Here is a 5,835-nt window from a genome sequence, read left to right on the forward strand (position 1 = left end):
GGATTCAAGGGAAAAACTAGGCACTCTCATGCATTGTCCGCTCTTCCATTTTGTTTCGTGTTAATCCGAGTTGAAACTGACCTGCCAAAATGCCTTTGGTTGCCCTCTTGCTCGCCTCTCTCTGTGCTCTCACCAGTAAGTGCCACTTTCCTGTGATGTCTTTACTGCTGATTCTGAACGTAGAACACTAATTGCTTTAGTTGACAGAGGGTGAAATTTCAAACAAGATGGGCATCAACTATGGGCGGGTAGGGAACAATCTGCCGTCTCCGTCTTGATGCATCGAGCGAATCCAGTCGATGAGAGCCGGGCATGTGAAGCTGTACAACGCCGACCCGGAGATCCTGAAGCTGTTATCCGGAACCAAGGTCCAAGTCTCCATCATGGTCCAGAACCATGAGATCCCAGGCGTTGCATCGAGCCAGGCCCTAGCCGACAAATGGGTGAGGAACAATGTCCTTCTGTATTATCACGGGACGATGATCCGGTTCGTCCTCGTTGGGAACGAGTTCTCGAGCTACAACAGCACTGATCGAGACCACCAATTGTGGCGTGACCTTGTCCCTGCGATGTGCAGGATCAAGAGCTCACTTCGGTCGAACGGCATCCATAACATCAAAGGAGGGACCCCGATGGCGATACGTGGTCGAATCCACATTCCCTCCCTCGAGCGGGAGGTTCCGCTCGGACGTCGCTGAATCCGTGATCATGCCACTGGTCCGCTTCTTGAACAGCACGAGGTCTTACTTCTTCCTTGACGTGTATCCTTACTTCCCATGGTCGCGGAACCCGGGCGACATCTCTCTGGACTTCGCGCTGTTCCACGGAAATTTCAACTACACCGATCCCGCGACTGGTTTGACATATACTAATCTCCTGGACCAGATGCTTGACTCTTTAATATTTGCGATGGAAAGGCTCGGCTACTCGAACGTCCCACTTCTAATTGCTGAGACCGGATGGCCAAACTCTGGCGACATCGACGAACCTGGAGCGAACATCAACAATGCTGCCACATATAACCGCAATCTGATCAAGAAAATGATGGCCGAGCCACCAGCCGGGACTCCCGCTCGGCCTGGAGTTGTCATACCGACATTCATCTTTTCATTATATGACGAGAACCAGAAGGCAGGCCCCGGGACGGAGCGGCATTGGGGACTATTACATGCCAACGGCGATGCCGTTTACGAGATCGACCTAACCGGGAAGAGGCCTGCTTCAACGTACGGGCCTCTGCCGTTGCCCACCAATAACAGGCCCTACAAGGGAAAACTGTGGTGCGTGGCGAGGATAGATGCAAACGTGACCGATCTCGGCTCGGCATTGAGCTCCGCCTGCAGGAGGGTAAACGGCATGTGCGACATACTCATGCCCGGAAGAGAGTGCCACGAACCAGCATCGACCTTTCGGCACGCGAGCTATGCTTTCAGTGCCTATTGGGCACGGTTCAGGAGCCGAGGCGCGACTTGCTACTTCGATGGACTGGCGGAGCAGACTGTTAGAGACCCAAGTGAGTTTCAATATCTGAACTCAAAGAGACAGATATTGCTTTGGATGATTATTCAGTCTTGAATTCCAAACTGCTGAATTCTTTTGTGTTCATGCGTTGCTGATTTTGGTTCTTCTTGAGCAGGTCGGGGATCTTGCAAATTCCCTAGCGTGACTCTTTGAAAGGCTCGGCTTATTTTCAAGAGAACAATGTAACGGGACATCAGAGAAGTTATTTCCAAAGATGCTTTGCAATATATACTTTTTTTACGTCCAAGTCCCAACTGCTAATGTTCTTCTGTATTTCCTTCCCCTCTCAATGGGACACACACACACACATATAATTATAACAATTGCCACTTTACAAGTACTTTCTCGTCTAACATGAAATTGAGATGTACGATGATGAGATTAGTGCATAATTACATCGATCAGATTTATATAATATGGGATTTATCGTCATAATAGAAAAATAAGAGAAAATTCAATACAAAATTCTAAAACTTGTCACGGTAATTCACTTAATTCTAAAATATTTATTTATAGGTCATTTGGGTGTTAAGACTTATATAAACAAATGCAAATAAGATAAACAAATGCAATTGTTGGATTCTGTTAATTTCATATTTTCTTTAGACAAAAAATCATGCACATTTCATTGATTTTTCCGTCAACTGGCGCCACGTAAGCGGCACACTAGAAAACAAAAACGCAATTGCAGAAATGGAAACTTTAAAAAGTTTGAAAATTTTAAAAAAATAAATCGAACATATTGAATGGTTGTGGATTGGAAACAATAGGAGACGCTCGCCTTGTTGGTGGCCATGCAAGGGCCGCGGCCGCCCATCCCCACCTCCCCGCTTGGTGTTTGTTTCAATAAACAAGCATACGTGCATAAGTAATTAAGATCAAAAGTCTGATGCAATAGAAGTAAATACGCTTATTACGAGTTTCCAAAGCATTTTTGTGTATTTTAACAAAAATGCATAGAAGAGCTAAAACAACTAATCATATTAACCTTGTACTGTGCTCCAAATTTAGTTAATAAGTTTCTTCAAGTTCTGAGCACGAACGTTTGATGCCTTCTGGTAACACTGGTTCTGATAGTCTTGGATTCTTGACCATGAACGTCTGACGCCTTCCAACAATACTAGTTCTAACGTTCTTCAGATGTAGAACATCTAATATCTTCGCAAGCTCTAACGTTCTTCAAATCCAGCCCCACAAAATGTCGGGTCTCTAGTTTAGACACACCATCAATTCTCACATTGAACAAAGGAGAGAAATCGAGAAATCTCATAATTACAATTGTGGTAGCAATTGCTCTAATGTGAGCAATTTTTTTAATCAGTATCAGCACTCTCAATTATCAATTGTCGATTATCAATCGTCGATCATCCGGTGATATGCTCTATGTATTACCTTTTATAGCTAGTGCAAATCACATTTAAATCGGCACATTGGCTAAACCATTTTTATAATTAATTCGGTTGAAACATCGGACGTAAGTTCGATACCATTTCGAACACTAATTTGGGTATTAACTCTGCAATTGTTATTCTGAGCATTGTTTCAACATTTATTTATAACTGTTACAAGTCTTTATTAAGGATATTAACTTTGTAACTGTTACAAATATTTAATTTGACCGTTACTTCTAAAATTGTTTCAAAGCATTAATTGGTCATTTAAATTTGAAACTATTTCAGATCATTAAATTGCCCATTTATTCTGAAACCGTTTTAGATCATTAAAGTGACCATTAAATGCCAAAACCATTTCAAAACTTAATGTGATTGTTAATTCTGAAACCGTTTCAGATCTTTAATTTAGCCATTAAGTTCGAAACAATTTCAGATAATTAATTTGGCTATTGATTATGAACTTACTTCAGATCATTAATGATGTGATTAATTTTGAACTCACTTCAGATCATTAATGCAGCTATTAATTCTAAATTCACTTCAGATTATTAATTCGGTCACTGAATCTGAACACACTTCAGATCTTTGATTTAGCCGTAGAGTGTGAAACTTACTTCAGACTTTGTAAACTCTGAAGCCCCTTCATCATAATTTTTATTTCTAGCCCGACTCAATTTGATTGGCTCAATTGCAAACACATTTGCAATATTTTCTCTCTCGTTCAAACGCCATTCTAATTGATTTATGGTGTGTGACATCCCTAGGTTCATCACTAAGCTGGCATCAAGACTTGTACTAACACATTAACACAACCAAGAGAACTGATTGTTTAGATTAATCTCCTGCTCTTGCAAACCATGAGTGATATCTAGCAATATATCATAGTTACCTAGATAGTGTGAAATGTTTTCATAACATAATGAACTTATCAGCTTTGGCGACCGTGTAATTTGACCCTTCTGTCTCACCATGTCCCGATCGAACAAAGGCCATGGAACTATTGATCAAGCCAACAGTTTGATCATATGCCCAAATCTAATTGATATGTATTTCTTTGAGATATGAACCATTCATTCTTGAGTACAACCTCGGTTGAGGATTTCAATACAATGCCACGAATAGATCGCATAGGACATTAATATTATATATCTATATATAACAAGAAGACATATTCCATATTGTGCACGCATGTACCTTCGTATGTAAATAAACTATGACCATCAAGAACAGTGATGGTTTGACGAAGCGTTAATATGCGCACTTGTAAGCCATAGTCATCCAACATACAAGTTAGCATCATGTCTCAAATTTAAGGATCTTATACCTGACCAAAGCATGAACAATCAGACATCGATCCCGCTAAAAGCTTTCATGTCGCCAATCGTTTTATGTATGTCACGTTCAGTGAACTTGTTCAAGACAAACATCTGTGTTTTAGCTCGGATATCACAATACCCAATGGCTTGTAACTCATCATCCCCTCAAGTATCCAATACTGAATGGTGAAGCTTGAGAACACACCGGTCTTAACAAGATCATCAATCCTCTCAATGATCCATTAACCGGGAATTGTTTAAAGATTCGGCATAACTATAACCTATCTTAGATATTCTTAACAGCTTAATAATAGGTTCGGTCCTAACTGATCTTATGGACTCATTTATATAAATTGGATGATGAATGAAAATCTTATTTGCCATTAAATAATCCCTAACATGTAACTATTACATGGTTGCTTTAGAGCATACAACTAACACCCCTCCACCAAAAAAAAAAAAAAAAAAAAAAACCATTATTATTTTGGTCAGCACACCTTCTTTATTTTTCGCCAAAGAGGATTTGTTTTGTTCTTCTCCATCTTAGATTCTGTTTCGCCGGGAATTGGCCCAAATAGCGAAGTGCCTTTCACCACGAGATGATGTTTGTTTTTATTGAATCGGATCCACTGGCAATTTGGATTCAATGGCAATTTGAACAGGAATAATAAGAACTACTAAATCTAAGGAAAATAGATGCGAATACTGAGAAGACACATAAGTGTTTGTGTTGATGATCATGAATCTTTTACAAATAATTCAATACAGCTTTATATAGCATATTACAAATGTAACTATTTACCGACGGTTAGTATTCACCTTAATGGTTATAGCCTCATCTCCATAACTAATATATTCGGACATCTCAGGATCCTCTGGATATTTATAATCTACGAGAGGATAATTTAGAGTTGTTCTACAGTAAGATGATTATATTGATTTTGTATGTGCCATTCCCATATACTGGCTTTGAGGTCGGTTGGAGAAGTTATAGTCAGCCATTGTCACGACATTAATGAACCTGCTTGTAATTACATGTCCGAGAGTAAATTAGAGTGGGTTGTTTAGTAAAAGCTTTCATCAGAAAAGATATTATCTACATTCAGTCGTTTTGTAAATCTTGGTTATTGCAGAAGTATTGAGATTGATATGTTGGCGAATTTCATGATAATAATGTACCTACCGACCATTAATTTTGATGATGGTGGCAGTAAAGTAGTTGCCTCCTAAAACTTTCCACCCGATAGTCTTTTGATCCTATTACTTGCAAGTCATGAATACTGCTGTGATGGAGAAAGTGCTAAGAGTGTAATGGATAAAATTTTTGCTGATTTTCCTTGCGATTTCGTGGGGAAGTAGATGGTGTTGAGATAGAGGTCGCTAAGATGAGTATCGTGATAATTTGTGTATCTTTTATCAGGGAGGTAATGCATCTATTCCTTAGATCAAAATTCGTGACACTGGCACTCTACAAGGGATTAGGAGAGCAATGTAGTTTGAATCACCAACATGTCTCTAGAGAAAAAAGAAAACCATGTTTTAGAACTCTTAGCAGGCTCAAAAGGGATGATGCATGAAGCATTTTTCACTTGAATCAACTCATG

The 5,835-nt window shown here is 39.7% G+C and overlaps 1 pseudogene; it reads left to right on the top strand.

Moving 5' to 3' along the window:
* The first annotated feature begins 218 nt into the window (after window positions 1-218).
* Window positions 219-1,674, top strand: LOC120293347 (annotated as a pseudogene).
* The last annotated feature ends 4,161 nt before the right edge of the window (window positions 1,675-5,835 follow it).

This window comes from Eucalyptus grandis, chromosome 5 (genome assembly GCF_016545825.1).
Source record: "Eucalyptus grandis isolate ANBG69807.140 chromosome 5, ASM1654582v1, whole genome shotgun sequence".
Taxonomy (NCBI): Eukaryota; Viridiplantae; Streptophyta; class Magnoliopsida; order Myrtales; family Myrtaceae; genus Eucalyptus; species Eucalyptus grandis.